This window comes from Mustela nigripes, chromosome 2, assembly GCF_022355385.1.
Source record: "Mustela nigripes isolate SB6536 chromosome 2, MUSNIG.SB6536, whole genome shotgun sequence".
Classification (NCBI taxonomy): domain Eukaryota; kingdom Metazoa; phylum Chordata; class Mammalia; order Carnivora; family Mustelidae; genus Mustela; species Mustela nigripes.
Genome location: NC_081558.1, coordinates 32,042,583 through 32,059,358, shown reverse-complemented (window position 1 = coordinate 32,059,358; position 16,776 = coordinate 32,042,583). Strand labels below are relative to the sequence as shown.

The window sequence follows — 16,776 nt, the reverse complement described above, 5'->3', positions numbered from 1 at the left end:
TTCTTTCAAGTTTTTATTTTAATTCCAGTTAGTTAACATAAAGTGTAACATTAGCTTCAGGTGTAGAATTTAGTGATTCCTCATTTACAACGTCCACTACTCATCTAAACAAGAACCCTCCTTAATACTCATCATCCATTTAACCCATTCCCCACAGCCCCCACCCCCCTCCCCGTCCCCTCCAGCAACCCTCAGTTTGTTCTCTATGGTTAAAGAGTCTGTTTTCTGATTTACCTCTCCTTTGTTTTCCTCTTTGTTCATCTGTTTTCTTCCTTAAATTCCACATATGAGTGGAATCGTATGCTATTTGTCCTTCTCTGACTCACTTGTTTCACTCTAGCTCCATCCAGGTCATTGCAAATGACAAGAGTGCATTCTTTTTTATGGCTGAGTAATATTCCATGGTATGCATATACCAACACTTCTTTATCCATTCACCTGTCGATGGACATTTGGGCTCTCTCCATAATCTGGCAATTGTTGGTAATATTGCTATAAAACATCAGGGTGCATGTGTCCCTCAAAATCAGTATTTTTGTATCCTTTGGGTAAATACCTAGTAGTTCCGTTGCTGGATTGTAGAGTAGTTCTATCTTTAACTTTTTGAGGAACCTCCATACGGGTCTCCAGAGTGGCTGCACCAGTTTGTATTTCCACCAACATAAAAAGAGGCAAACAGGTACCATTCTGGATGAGGAGGGCAGGGTTTGGGCTGTTTATCTCTGTCCTGCCCATCCTTCCTCATTCCAGCTCTGAAGGAAGAGTTCACTTTGCTGAGTCAGAGAAGTGGTTGGGGGTCCTTAGGTTGACTTCTAGCGCGCCAGTGGGCGCTGAGGAAAGCAGTGAAGTTGAGTCCTATGGGGGCCACTGCTAATTCACTCTGGAGTGCCATTATTAGCTGTCAACAGAAGATTGGCCAGAAACTTCTCAGAAACGCTGGCTTTGAAACATTAGGGAAACTTGATTTTTGAATGGGGGAAAGGGAGTTCGACACTGGCCATGAATCTTTAAGATTCTTTGTTAAAAGAGTGAGGATGTAAGGATTTGCCTTATTCTTCCCAGTGATATATATTGTGTTTAAATACTAAATTTGGCCTTGCTTTACAAAGAAAGACATTGGCATTTCCTGAAATATTTGGCACTACCTACAGGCTGCAAGTATTGACTCGATCAGATGACCTCGGTTCCTTTCTGTTTCACTGCACTGTCCTTGGAGTTTTCTTCTTCACCAGCCTCATGTTGGTTTAGAATCCCCTTTTTTAAAGCCGGACACTCACCATCTGTGAGAGATCCCTAGTTTTGCCCTCTGACACAGAAAATGGCTGTCTCTAGTGATCTTCATGTCCGACAGAATGTTTGGAAGCTTAAAATGTCCTGAGATTTTAAAGTCAGGGACTTTTGGTGCGATAATGCTTCTAGAAAAAGTTATTTTTGATGAGGGAAGACCCAAGAATTCGCCAACTCAAGAGTAGACCCCTCCCTAGTAATTTCTCTTTGATTAGCCGTTTCTCATTTTCTTCTTCCAATATTTGAGGTCGCAAATTGGCACCTGGAATCTGGGACCCAGGTAGGATTTGTTTAGCAAAGTATTATTTTAAATTTTGAATTAGTTGCTAATCCTTAAAAATTAGTTTTTACGTGAAAGTTCATATTTATGTCTTGAGGAAGCCCTTTGTAAGCCCTATAGGCACTCCATTTTTGTGATCTCTGCTCTTATTCTTATAAGGAAGAAAATGTTTTAGAACAGAAACATTCACAGAAAATAATCTCCATGAGGATTCGAGGTATCAGGAAGAAGAAATAAGAACATTTTCTCTCGGTTTGCAGGTTAAGGGTATATAGTTATTTCCTTCTGTTTCAGTGAAGATTGTTTTATTAAGGAGTAAGCTCCAGAAGAATGAGAGTATTTGATTAGGTTTGTCTGAACACTAACAAGGTAGCAGGAGACTGAAGATCTCTGTTTGGCATCACCATTCTGCCTCCAGTGTTTGAGCAGGGAGTTTTCACAACTAGATACATCTGTGAGCTTATTTCATTTTCTTGCTAACCTCATTTCCAGCCGCTTCTAAGAGACCCATCTTCCTTTTGTTCACCTTGCTTTCTGCCAAATTGGGCCCTGGAATTGTGAAGTTACGCTATTTGGGGTTCCCTGCTTAGGTAGACTCTTCCCTAAGACCATGTAACATCACCCTATGATTTTTAGGCACAAAGAAAATTTTTTTTTGGCCCAAGCGTACAGACAGTTGCAGAAGCTGGGGTCTTGGTTTGGTTCACCAGTTCCGAAAGTGAGTACTGATAGTAATTTTGGAGGGTGCTTCACTTAACCAAAATGCATGTTTTGGGGAAACATGAAACAACTTTGATTTGTTTTGACAGAAAGCAATTAATGTTATTAAATAAGTGGTTTGAATTATGTCCAATGAATGGATATTCCCATCTCTTATAATTCTGCTATTCCTTGGATGGTTTTCTTTATTCCCTGAATTTCTTCAAACCTGTGTGACACAGATGGTTTGGAAGGGCAGCTGTTCTCTAGAGAGACTCCTCTTCAACCTGTTTGTAGGGCTGTCTATTTGCCTAATAAAATGGGAGTCTGTATTTAAAGGTGTTTGAAGGCATCATGTTGCCTCAAAGAAATGGAATTCAAATTTTAAAATGATGAGATCTTTTAAAATTTATTACTTATGGAGCTGTTTATATGTTTAAGGATTTTTTAAAAGCTGTGTAGGATGTCCTAAGATTAGGCAAATTTGAGACCCTGTATGTTTTTTACTAAAAATGTTGATATTTAATAGCATGTCTAGTTATCACTGGTTTAAGAAAATTTATTTTTCTATCAAAAGAAATTACAGGGAAAGTTAAATGCTTTGTGCTCCAGGGGAAATGCCAAAGACCAGTTAGGGTTGAGAGTCATGTGCCTTTGTTTCTGCTAGAAACCTTTCATTTGACTTCCTGATCATGGGGTTGCTAATATACTTTCAGGTGATACTCTTTATTATCCTGTTTCTTCTGAGAAATGCCTTCAATTAAGTACCTTAAGTGCCTTCAATGAAGTACCCTAAATGGGAGGTGTTTTTGAATAAGGGCATTTAATTTCATAAAACCCTACTAGTGCAAAACCTGACCTTAAAATAGAGCAAAAAGTGATAAATGTAATAGATTATGCCAGAAAGGAGTAACGTCTATGTTGTGATTTTTTAATGACTGAAAAGTCATCATTGAGGTTGCTTGGATCCTTCCCTTCTGCTCACCTCAGGCACGGTGTGTCCCGTCATCTGGAGAGCCCCCCGGTACTTCAGCTGCCCTGACTGGCTGGCTGTTGTCTTTTTTTGAGCTCTAGTTTGTCTTCAAATCAGTTAATAATAAATGCCCTGTCTTCTAGAGATGTTCTCGTGATCAGTTTACAGTAGTAGATGGTACTTTAAGAAAATTTGGAGGGTATTGAACAAGCTGGAAGAAAGGCAAATGGTGAGCAGGATTTCCATACCTGAGTACTGTTGGAATTCTGGGCTGGATAATTCTTTGCTGTTAGGGCTGTCCTATGCTGTGTAGGATGATTAGCAGCTTCCTTGATTTCTTCCCACCAGATCCCAGTAGCATATACCACCTGTTCCCTAGGACCTTGGGGTGACCAAATATCTCCAGGCAGTGCCCTGTGACTCTGGCAGGGGGCTGGGTTGGGCACCCTAGTTGAGAACCACTGAATCAAAGTGATTTTGAAACCCAAAGGATCTGTCAGCAAAATTCTGGCCCAGTCAAGACATAAAAGGCTGACTCACATCAGCAGACATTTGTTCGAGAACCTTCCATGTTCTGGGTCCGGTTTCATAGCTGCTCCCTTGTAACAGAGTCAGGTATCTGGTGGCGTGAAAGCATGGTGGTCCCTCTGCTTGAGCAGAGTCTGGTGCTCTGCGAACAGACCCCGCTGTGCTCAGTTAAGTCAAAAGAAGGACAGGAAGGGTGTGAGGAGCTGGCAGTGGTGGGGGCGTCCCCTTTGTTCTCCAAAACAGAAATCGCTTTCTCCTTTAGTGTAGAGAAAACTGGCTCATTGATAATACGTTAGAAAGGAAAGAAAACACACCTAAGAAAGTGTGGCTCAAAATCACCCATAATTCCACCAGTCAAGAACTATTATCCTACAACCTTTACTGTATGCATGTGGCAAGTAGCTTTGTAATAGGAGAACTTTCCATTTTGTTTTGGACAAAAACATGATGATGCTGTTCACTTACCTCGACTTTTTTTTTTTTTTTTAAGATTTTATTTATTTATTTGACAGGGGGAGACACAGAGAGGGGACACAAGGAGGGGGAGTGGGAGAGGGAGAAGCAGACTCCCTGCTGAGCAGGGAGTGGATGCAGGGCTCCATCCCAGGACCCTGAGATCATGACCTGAGCCGAAGGCAGAGGCTTAATGACTGAGCTACCCAGGCGCCCCTTACCCCAACTTTTATTCCACTTCGTGTATTGTGAACAGCTTTTGGTATCCGTGTATTTAGATCCCGACTCTCCTTCGGAATGGTTGCCTGTCCTCCTTGGTAGTGTCTTACCTGGAGTGGTCCCACCCACCACTAGGGAGCATTTGGAAATATATGTTTGGAAGGGGTAGTTAGTGTCAGAATAGTTCCACTGGCACTAAAATGGGTAGAGGGTTGAGACGCTTGACATCCTGAAAATTACCAGATGATTCCGGGCCAAAAAAAAGCCACCCCTCCCGAATGCCAAGAGGACCACCACCGAGCACCGTGGAGCTGAAGGTTCATTTTTGACCATGTGCCTTGCTGGCAGCTTTCCTCTGCATTGAATAAGGGGACAGCAGCCATTGTATTATGCATTTGTCTGTTCCTCTGCTTCACAACATTTCTTAGGGGTAGGGTGGTCTCCTGTAAACCTTTCTAAGGCTTTTGATTTATTGTGACAAACTGCTGTGCAGAAAGGTTATAACTGGTAATGACTCTGGGTGGATCGTCTTCATTGGGTCCCTATGGATGTGTTTTTTCTATTAATTCTGTCATCACTCCATGCAAACCTCAAGAGTCCCATCAGATTGTGTCTCCTGAGTGAATTCCTTTCCATCCATGTTTTGGATACTCTGAGTAACTGTAGAGGGTTCTCGAATATGAATGCCCCAATCCTTGGTCTCCAGATATTAGTAATACTACCTTGACCTTAACTGTGGTTCTGTGCATAAAGAGGGGCAATTCATTTATTTGTTTGGAAGTCTCAACTTGCCCACCAACCCCTCCCAGGAAGGATGAAGATAGTGGGAGCCACCGTCCAATGTTTGGCTTTCCTAGTACTCTGCCACATGTGGCAAAGCAGACCATCCAGTACCACCTACGGGGGTGGGGCATATTAGTTGGTTTTGAGCCCTGTGAAAGTCTAGAACCATCTCTCCTAGAAGTACACAAAGTTCTTCGTTTGGCTTTTAATTCAGTGACAGTAGTTCAGCCATCACTTATCAGATTCAATGTGTTTCCTCAAGGAGCTTCCATGACCACCTCCTACTCCCAATACATGATTAAGTCCCCATTGACATGCTTTGTAGCAATCCCTGCTATTCTCCTTATTAACACTTTTCAAACATAATTAGATACTCACGGGTGCAATTATGTGTTGGATATTTACCTCTTCCACTTTGGTCTAAGGTCCAAGAGGGCAGGATCTTAGAATCCCAGCCCCTTGCCCAAAGCCTGACCCATGGTAGACACCCAACTAATAGTTGTTAGGAGACGAGCAGAGGACTGAGGTCCTCTGTGGAAGCAGAAAGGCTCAGGGTTGCATCGCATGGGAAGAGCAGTCTTCACAATATTATTTTCTACATAAAGAAGAATTCTGTGTCAATTTCTCCTGCTCTTTGTGCTTCTCTTGAAGGCTTGTGTTCCAAGCAGATTCCTCTAGCCATTTAGATTGCTTCAGGGTTTTCTCCACCAACAAGGGGCAGGAGACTGGTGGCAGCTCACAGAAGGACCTGGCTCTAGCTCATGTCTACCGCAGCACGGCTCACTCCAGGCCCGGGAGCTGGAGCCAGGTTGTGGCAGCCCAAGGGCCTTTGTGTCCCCATCCAGACACGCAGAGCCCTTTGGGAGCTGCAGGGTAAGGAGGAAGCAGCTTTGTCCCAGGGAGGAACCAGCCTCGCCTCTGGAGTCAGACACATCCGGCCGTCGCTTTATCCCTTCCTGACCTTAGCAACGATGTTCAGCTTCCAAGAGCCTCAGTCCTCTCATGATCATGATCATGATGACAGTGGAGGAAATTATTAACACTTGTTCCGTGTCCAACCAGTTTTTCACTTTGCTTGCATGATTCCTTCTCCGTGCTCAATACAACCTTATTTGAAAATTATTATTCCTGTCTCTGTTTTGGAAGTGAATAAAGCAAGACCCAGAGAAATGCAAAAAGACATGCCCAAGGTCACACAGCCGATCAACAGAGATGGTCTCAGCCAACCCGACCTGGGAGCTGATTCTCTCTGAGCTGTAGGCCACGGGAGCTGCTCTGGGCCCCGAATGAGGGGGTGTCTGCATACAGAAGGTGCTCCATAAAATGGCTATCTCTTCCCTGCCCTTCCTGCAAAGCTAGAGTGACACTGATGACCAGTGTCCCAAGCAGGCAGGAAGAGGGCAAAAGGAACTTTGGGCTGACCAGGACAGAGGAAAGTTAGGTGGGCGTGGAGGAGGTGAGGGAAGCATGGGCTTCGTGCGAGTCCTGGATCCCCTTCTCAGCGGCTTTCAGTAGGCCCGTTTTGAATTCTGCCCATCTAGAGGTCTTTCTGTTCCCCAGGCTGTCTGCTGGGTGAGCCTTGTAAAGCTGCCACATCTTTCTAATGTCGTTCTGGTTCCACGGAGCCAAGTGCCGAGGGCAACTTGGACAGGGACCCGCTCAGAGCCACCTGACCCAAGTTCTCTCGCACCCCAAGCAGGTTTCTGGAATGGTTTGCTGAAGAGAAGAGCTCTGCCACCCACCTCCCTCAGAGCCCGAGAGCTCCTGCCACTTCACGGTCAGCAGGCCCGGGAGGAGTGTGTCCCTGGGGCGTTTTCTATGGGCTGCTCAGAGTGCAAAGAGAGCCTTCCCACAACCAAGACTATTCTGCAACCCTCCCCTTCCCCCCAACCTCCTGGGATCAGCGGGTCAGCAGGAGCCATCACTCCTGGCTCTGGCCTCTCTTGGCCACTTAGAGCCTCTTTAACACCTGTCTCTCGCAGGTGGGCTTCTTGGCGGCGTTTCCCCTGAGAGTGTACGGAGTGCATCAGAGACCGTGCTAGAGACTTTTGTGATGAGGGCACAGCAGTGAGGCTTTTTTCCTGCATTCATTCCTTTATTCAGCAGATACTCGTGTGTATCAGCTGTGCTTCCGCCACTATTCTAGGCACTGAGGCTAAAACAGCAGGCAAGATAATGAAGGTTTCTCCGAGACTGTAGTCGTAAGGGGGTGCGTGTTAGAGACATGAATTAGAAAACAAATCGATATTCAAGATAATTCAAGTTGGGGATACGTGAGAAAAGAATAATGTCAATACACATTTAGCGACCTCTTCCACTGTCAGGCATGATCCTGGGTGCCTTACAGGGGGTGTCCCATTTAATCCATGCCACAAGGAAAGCAGAGCAGCTTCTGTGACAACGAAGGTGGGCCGGGAGTGTGGGAGGGACCGGCTGACCTAGACTGGTTGGACAGGGACGGCCTCTCTGGGGAGGCGAGATTTGAACCGCTGCTGAAGGACATGAAAGGGCCGGCTGTGCAAAGGTCTGGCGTGTTGCAGATGTTACGGGACCCACTTGTGTGAAGCTCAGAAGTGAAACGAAATCAGTGTCAACTTCACATCTGCATGAGGAATTCGAGTAGCGGGTGGTGAACGGTGTGGGGAGAGATGAACGGAGCCCACGAAGTGTCCAGCTCTGGCAAAGGCATCCGTGGATGCAAAGGCTGGAAAACCCCAGTGTCTTGGTCGTCCCCGTTGGAAATCGAAGGAGGGCTCACCTCACACTCATCACCTCGGGGTTTCTGCTTACAAGTCAGGATAGGGCAACAGAGAGCCCCCATTACGGATACTCCCTGAAGGTTTCTGTCTGCGCGTTTTGTCAGATGTCCTACCTTCTCAAATGTGAGCCTGTCAGGGGGAGTCACACCTTGTCTTGCTCACTGCGCGTGCTTGGTACCTAGAATGATGTCTGGTAGAGATTACCCATGCGATATACACGTGTTACCTGAATAAGCCATCACATGTCATTTTTGTACAAAACCCTTCCCTCTCCCCGTGAATCCCTTGCCACTCAGAGAGGACCAGAAGCTCGCCAGGTTGCCACAGGTAGGAAGGGGCGGGGCCACGGCACACACAGGCCTCCTGGGAGACTCCGCTGCTAGTCTGGGCTCCTCCTCCTCTGCCCGGCTTTCCTCTGCGGTGATCCACCCAGGAGATCAGAGCCAAACAAAATGTAGAATTTTTACCAAAGTCAGTCTCCAGAATATTCATCTGTGCAACCCATGTATCCAGCATGGTGTGTGTTGGAAGAGCCAGCGGCATGTGTCACACAAGGCTCTTTCATTCTCAGGGAAGGATAGTTTCCCCGAATCTCAGGTTGACCCGGGTGACTAAGGGATTCCTCTTTTCCCCACCTCCTGTTTCCCCATCACTGCAGGAAGCAGGAAACTTCAGAGGCTGATTTTCCCCCATCGACGATCTCTGTTTATCTCTGGCTCTCCTCACTGAGGAGACAGCCTGGCTGACAGCCCCCGTGGTGAGAACCATGTTGTCTCTCCCTCCTGCACGGATCCTCATGATCCTATGCAGTGTCGCGGACCTGGGCCCCTGACCGCCATACTCACTGGGCAGATATTATGGGATGCCAACTCTGTGCTGGGCACGGAGGGACAGCCGTGAACACACAAGTCTCCCTTCCCTCCTAGAGCTGAGATTAGAGTAGAGGCTGTGGACAAATGAGCAGTTTGTACAAGTGAACGAGACACTTGCAGAAAATGATGTGTGCTGGAAAAGCAGTAAAAAAATGGGGGATATGATTTAGAGCCAGAGAAGACATACTTTTTCTGTGAAGAACAGTGTAATAAATATTATAGGCCTTGGGAGAGATGTAATCTCTGTTGCAAATACCCAACTCTGATGTTGTTCACCCAACTCTGATGATGTCATGGGAAGGCATGATGTCATAGATGAATGGGCATGGCTAAGGGACAATAAAACTTTATTTACAAAAACAGTCAGTGGGCCTGATTTGATCGAAAGGCTATAGCTTGCTGGTACCTGATTTAGAGAAGCTACTTTAGATGGAGTGGTCAGGGAGAACCTCTCCAAGGAAATGACGTTTGAGTTGAGTTGTTCTGCAGAATGGTGGTTTGATTACCCACATTCTGTCAGCCTAGTCCAATGGTTTTCAAAGAATGGGTTCCCTTTCCAGCAGCACGAGTACTACCTGGGAACCTGTTGAAAAATGAAGATTCCCGGGCTCTGTCCCAGACCTACTGAACCAGAACCCTGAAGGTGGGCCCAGCATTCTTTTTGGACAGGGACTTCAGGTGTCTCTTAAACATACCCAAGTTGGAGAAGTGCTGCTCTAGGGTAATGGAAAAACCAATGTTAGAAATGACAAATCTTGGCTCTACCAGTTATTAGGCCTGTGACCTCGGGTACCCTGAGCTTCACTCATTTTATCTGAAAAATGCAGAGGCTCGTGCCCAGGTCTGGAGTCACTGAGAAGAGCCTGGGAGATGCAGACCCGTAGGTGGTCCTCATCGGACGGTGACTGCTGTCATCACCACGGTCACTGTTTGGGTCTTCAAGACACTGCAGCAGAGTTGCCTGTGGGTAATAATGGGGGATGAGCCCCAGAAGCTATCTGTTTCCATCTCCAGCATCTTGCCCTTGCCCGACCTCTCTTGAATATGGCCTGAATACAAGGCTGTCTGTTAAAGGAGAATTGGGATGCTTTCAAAATCCCTTCACTGCTCCTGTTCCTTCACGTTCTCCTTGGCCCTTTTAATTCAGAAAACGCTCTGGTCCCTGTTATTGTAGAAGCATGAGTTTTACTGCTGTGACTCACCCCTGTGGCGCCCGGATCCACAGTGCCAGCAACCAGTTTTGCCATTCGCTGTCGGGCGATTGACAGTTCGTTCTTTGTAATGTGTGAAGCCGTTTATACCGAGAGGGGCAGAGGCTGGCAGATCTGGGGAAGGCAGAGACGTGGTTCATCTCTGTCGGCCTGCTGGGTGGTTCTGGTTCTTAAGGGAATGTACAATCAAATCTCCCCTCTAAAAACCCCACAAACACCATCATTAGACGCACCAACCATTTGCACGACCGTCTTCATTTCATTATTCCATCAGCACACGCTGAGCTCAGAATGGAATCTCATGGCTGCAGTGAGACGCATGGCTCCCCAACTGGATTGGATTAAATTCCTTCTAAGCGGCCTCTCCCTGTGTTCACCTTCCCTGTCACTCATCCCAGGGTGCTCAGTGTGGTGTGAGAGATGAGTGGGGAAGGGAGGTAGAAGGAGGCCCCGAAGCGATCTCCCGCCCGGTTCTCGGGAAACCAGTCACGTGAACGATGGATGCCGTGTTGATCTTGGCTCCAGAAATGCACTGACATCATCACGCGGCAATGGGAACTATGCCTAGGTGCACTCTTCTATAAAACTGCCTGTTAAAGAACTTGTTCTCAACGGAGCTGTCAGAGAGGGGACTAGAAGCTGGGTGCAGGCTTCAGGGCCTCTGCCGATCACTTCAGCAGCCTTGCGGCCAGGTTCCACCAGCAGGGCCTTGTCAAGGCTTATGTGCAGAGTGTGATGCCTAGAGAAACCTAGACTCATCTGCCAACACCGGAAAGGAGAGCTGCCATCAGGGTTTCTAGCTTTCAAGACGGATGGCCCCTGCCTGCATAGTAAATGCTTCCTGGGATCCTCTGGGTGGCCGAGTGGGACTCAGGACTTGGACTTCCTTCCTGAGCACACAGCTGCCTGCCCTTTCTGTGGACTGAGCGGCCAGTGGCCTGCACTGTGAGCTGCCGTGATGGTTGATTTACTCTCAGGATGATCTGTGCCTTCTGACTCGTGAGATATTTTGAGTAGTTTCATGGGCCGGTTGGATGAATCTGCTATCAGGTCATTTAATAACTGATCTCCACCCGTCCCTCTGGGTCTCTGTACTTTCATTCATTCATTTTGCACACAGCCATTTATTCGTTTGACCGGTATTTATTAAGTCATCATTACCTGCGGGCCGTCAGTCCAGGTCTGATTCCGGTGTGGCTGTTGTCGGAGTCCGGTGTAGAACGGGTGTGTCCCAGCCCCTGTCTGGAGATTCTGCTTTCTGTGACACGGACTCCTTCCCAGGCAGATGGAGACAACTCTCTCTGGGGAAGACCCACAGAGACTTCAGGCTCTGTGCTGCTCTCCTGTGGCTTCTGTCTTTGACATACTTGTTCTTGTCAGCTCAGAATGTTCCAGAGCATGAGCTTGGACACTCACTGGCTCTGTGTTCAAATCCTAGTTGTGTCGCTCCCAAACATGAACCAAGTTCATCCGCCTTCATGATTTTTCCTTTCATTATCTGAAAAATGAGAATATCATTATCTAACTATATAGCGTGGTTGTAAGGATCGGACGAGACCATACCTTAAACATAGGGCTTTCTTTTTAATAGTGAAAAATCAGAAATAAATCCCATGTCCATCAGCAGATAAGTGGTAAGCAAAGTGTGTTGTATCCGTAGAGTAGAATGCTATTCTGCAGTGAAAAAGAATGGACTCTTGAGATGTGCAACAGCCTGACGGAATCGAAAAGTCATTATTCTGAGTGAAAGAAGTCAGACTAAAAAATTATGTACTGTATGATTCCATTTATATGAAACTCTAGGAACTTTAAGCTATAGTGACAGAAAGCAAATCAGTGGTTACTTGCAGATAGGTGGGGTGAGACACTGAGAAGAAGGAATGGCAAAAGGGAAGAGGAAGCTTCTGAGAGTAATAGATTTTTTTTTCTTTATCTTGATTATACTGATGGTTTTGTGGCTATATATATATATCTCTCAACATTTATCAGGATAAATACTTTGAATATGTGCAGTTTATTGTATTTCAATTATCTCAATCTAATGACTGAATGAATGAACTGCTCTTTAGCAAAACGGAAGGAAAGCATCTTCTCATGCCAGTGGTGGGTTCTTCCTAAGGTTCTGTGGTTACCTCAGGAATTAACAGAACATTTTGGCCAAGTACTGTCAGAAGAAATTTGCTTAGTATTAATTATGCACAATAAAAAGGAGATTGGGGACAGAAACTCATCAACATCCAGAGGGATAGCCCTGAGAAATCAGTTCCACAGACTGGTTCATTTCATCATCTCTGTAAATTCTCTAGGACAGTGCTTAATACGTAGTTGGCACTCAGTAAATAGTGGTGGTAGTTGTTATTGCTCTGGATGAATAAAACTCAGTGATCAGATCTTGCTAAGAGAAGCTAATTATTCAGGCAATTTCTGAACCTGAATTTCCTGCATGAACTGGATAAATTCCTAAGCTCTCACTGGAGAGGGGATCAGGGCTGCCACAAACAGTTGTATAGTTTGTGCACTGCACAAAGTTTCCCAGCCAAGGGTGTGATTGGAGGCTGATAGTCATCTGTGCTCTGATGATTCCCAAAAGGAGGCATACCTTTTGTTGTGTGATGCAAGACTTTAGCTTAAGAGATTGGGGGCTTTTTCTAATTTGTGGTTGGGAAGGGTATTTGTGTAATTTCTGTAAAGATACCAAAAAGTCTAACAGCAACATAGAAGGGATTTTAAACACTAACTAGCCTAGCTTATTGATGATTTTATTTCTTATTTCCCTGCATTCCTGGGGCTTGGGGAAATCTATTGTCTGACCCTATTTCCCTGCATTCTGCATTCCTGGGGTTTTGGGAAATCTATTGTCTGACCCCCCAACTATTCCAGGACATGGAATTCCCATCCTCACTGGCATTGAGTGATCCGTAGCAGAAAAGAGGGAAAATTTTTTTTTTCTTTCAGTTTTGATGGTCAAGATGGTGAATAGTTCATGCCCTTTTCTATTTTCTCCTTCATCTTTTACATTTAACAAATCATCGCAAGCATCATAGCCTTGGACAGAGAGGTAGGCAGGGGAAGGAGCTGAAATACCAACCAACTAATTTTCCTAAGCACTTGACCACTCTTTTCATGTTTGAGGAGAGGTTCAGATCTATGTGGATTAATTTGATGCTGAGCTTGTGCATGATTTTGAAGCATCCATCTTCTCCTGGACCCCATTGCTATGTGGATAATCAAGAATTCATCTGGATGATGAATATTACCTAAGAAACAGCTCTGCTGAAATAGGGTCTGTGGGTGGTCTTTCCCAAGAACCAGGATTCAAAGCCATAGCTGTGGTATCAGATACACCAGGAACCCAATCCATGTCTGCTACTCTCTGTCTGTATCTATGATTGGAGCAACTTATTTAACCTTGGTGAAGTCATTTTTCCTCCTTTATAAAATGAGGTGTAATGGTTCCTGCCTTATAGGCCAACTATTACAGTACGTGGCATTTCAAGAAGCATTAGATAGAATTACCAATTGGAAAGTCCAACTGGTGGTGTGAAAACACTTTCCTTGGAAAGGCTTATCTGTGATAACAAAACTGATCTCAGTCTGAAGTGGTGGTCCAGGGAATGGGGTGGGGGCGAGCGTGGGCAGACTCAAGAACTTTAGAGACTACAGAAATTACTGGAACTTAAACCATGCGTTTAATGTTAATGAACACAGTCTGAGTGAAAGTGTATGATTTGCACGTTGCCACATACAACCAGAATTTAAGGAGCAGAATTTATCTATTTGACCACTCTTCCCCCCTACAACATCAGGGAAAAAATATAAGGACTGTAGATCAGACAGATAGACAGAAAAAGTGGCATTCAAGGCCAGAAAAAGTTATGATTCAGGAAATTCAGTGTCAGACAGTAGGATCTCTAAGTGATCTTGACCAAGTTTCTTAGCACCATGTAGCGCCCGTTTCTTTGGGAGGGAGACAAACCATAAGTGACTCTTAATCTCACAAAACAAACTGAGGGTTGCTGGGGGGAGAGGGGTTGGGGGAAGTGGGGTGGGGTTATGGACATTGGGGAGGGTATGTGCTTTGGTGAGTGCTGTGAAGTGTGTAAACCTGGTGATTCATATACCTGTACCCTGGGGGATAAAAATATATTATATGTCTATAAAAAATTTAAAAATAAATAAATAAATAAAAAGAAAATGAGGGTATTAAATCGTTCCTAAAAGAAAATGAGGGTATTAAATCGTTCCTCCCAATATAAAGTAAGAATAAGGAAGGTAATGTTTTCAGGTTATTAGAAAAAAGCACAATAGGGCGTCTGGGTGGGTCGGTGGGTTAAGCCACTGCCTTCAGCTCAGGTCATGATCTCAGTGTCCTGGGTTCAAGCCCCACATTGGGCTCAGCAGGTAGCCTGCTTCCCGCTCTCTCTCTGCCTGCCTCTCTGCCTACTTATGATCTCTGTCGGTCAAATAAATTAATAAATAATCTTAAAAAAAAAAAAGAAAAAAGCATGATAAAGTTAGTGAGCAGTAATTACTGTTGATACAATATTCTCTATTGCCTTCCTAATTTTTTGCCTTTTTGATCTTTCAAAGACTGAGAGAGGCATCTTAAAATCCCTAAATGTATTTATGGGTTTGCTTATCCTTGTATTTCTGTTTTCATTTTATGTGTTTTGAAGCTGTATTTTGGGTGCCTGCAAATTCATGGTTACAAAGTATTTTTCTAGATGTTTCCTTTTATTATTTGGTAGCATCCCTTTTTAGTATTTTTTGCATTTGATTTATTTTACCACAAAAATCATTTTCATAGTTTTTAAAAAGCCTACGAATGCTGCATTAATATTTTCCTGAAACATAAATAGTAGACCAGTGGTTATTACAAAGTGATCAACAAGTCGTATCACTAATAATTTTGAAATGACCAAGGATTAGTTAATCAGTTGGAACATCCCTTTTTGTCACCACTATTTCTGTTGATTTAAATTCTGGTTTGTGTAGTAGTAACATTGCACACTAGCTTCCTTTTGGTGAATAATTGCAAGACTGTGCTTTTTCATTCCTTTATTTCAAACTTTTCTTATGGGTTTGTTTTAAGTAAGCAGCATATGATGAGTAATGCATCTTTCTTTTTAATCCAAACTGATAATCTGTCTTTTAGTTGATAGATATAATATACTTACATTTGTTATGATAACTTAGATAATTATTAGTACCATCTTTTGTTGTTTTGTGTTTGCCATCTTTTTCCCTCTGTTCTTTTCTATTTTCTTGACTTTTTTTTTTTTTAAGATTTTATTTATTTACTTATTTGACAGAGAGAGAGAGAACACGAGCAGGAACACAAGCAGGGGAGTGGGAGAGGGAGAAGCAGAGTTCCTGCTGAGCAGGGGGCCCGATGCAGGGCTCCATCCCAGGACCCCAGGATCATGACAAGCCGAAGGCAGAGGCTTTAACCCACTGAGCCACCCAGGCACCCTTTGACTTCTATTTTTTAATAGAAGTTTCCTTCATTTTCCTTTACTTTGGAAAGCCATGGAATATATTCCTGTTTTTGTAGGGGTCGCTCACTGTTTCCTAACATCCAGCCACACTGGATCGCTTGCCACTGTTCAGATACCCTGAGCTGCCTTCAAACCCACGGTGCTCACGTGTCATTCATTTTAAACCAGTATCAGTGTTTCCATCCTCCTCCTGATTCAGACCGAGGACTTCTGTGATGTCCTCTCAGTACCGTTTCTTAGGTTACTCATGACAGATTTTTTCCCTCCTATCTTAAAAAGTCTGCATGTCATGATGCTGTCCAGCCACCTCGATTGCGTTCAGATTGGGCCAAGTGTAAGTAAAACAATTTAAAACCAAAATCGTATCAATACGAAGAATGTTGAGATCCATTTCATGTCTATTTTACATCTTTATTCCCTTTTCTTAACACAGATACGAACAGATGTAGAAGGTCCCCATTTTTATAGATCTGGTTTCTAAAATATATATGAGTAAAATTAAGGTTTTGCTTTTCTTTTTCATCCATTTTCTACTGATTTCCAAAAAAGCTTTTAGAGGAAAGTTCAGTAAACTAAAGCAAGGGTAAAGATTGCAATAGACAACAAGAGAAGATGTTGTAATTATGACAGAAGACCAAGACTGCAGGATACTACTACAACTGGACACTCTTCTTGGCTAAGTATGTAACGGTATCTGCTGTTTTCTGCATGACATTTTGGTGACACGTGGATGAGCATTGTTTTTTGGGTTTTTTGCATTTATTTATTTTTTATTTTTTAAAGATTTTATTTATTTGGGTTTTTTTAAATTTTTTAAATTTATTTTCAGCATAACAGTATTCATTATTTTTGCACCACACCCAGTGCTCCATGCATTCTGTGCCCTCTATAATACCCACCACCTGGTACCCCCAACCTCCCACCCGCCACCCCTTCAAAACCCTCATATTGTTTTTCAGAGTCCATAGTCTCTCATGGTTCACCTCCCCTTCCAATTTCCCCTAACTCCCTTCTCTTCTCTAACTCCCCTTGTCCTCCGTGCTATTTGTTATGCTCCACAAATAAGTGAAACCATATGATACTTGACTTATTTCACTCAGCATAATCTCTTCCAGTCCCGTCCATGTTGCTACAAAAGTTGGGTATTCATCCTTTCTGATGGAGGCTTAATACTCCATAGCGTATATGGACCACATCTTCCTTATCCATTCGTC

At 44.3% G+C, this 16,776-nt stretch overlaps 1 protein-coding gene across 4 annotated transcripts in view; it reads left to right on the top strand.

The window, feature by feature from the left end:
- PRICKLE2 (prickle planar cell polarity protein 2) overlaps positions 1–16,776 on the top strand; it is a 319,924-nt gene that overhangs the window by 229,132 nt on the left and 74,016 nt on the right. The gene's annotated exons all lie outside the window — the stretch shown is intronic.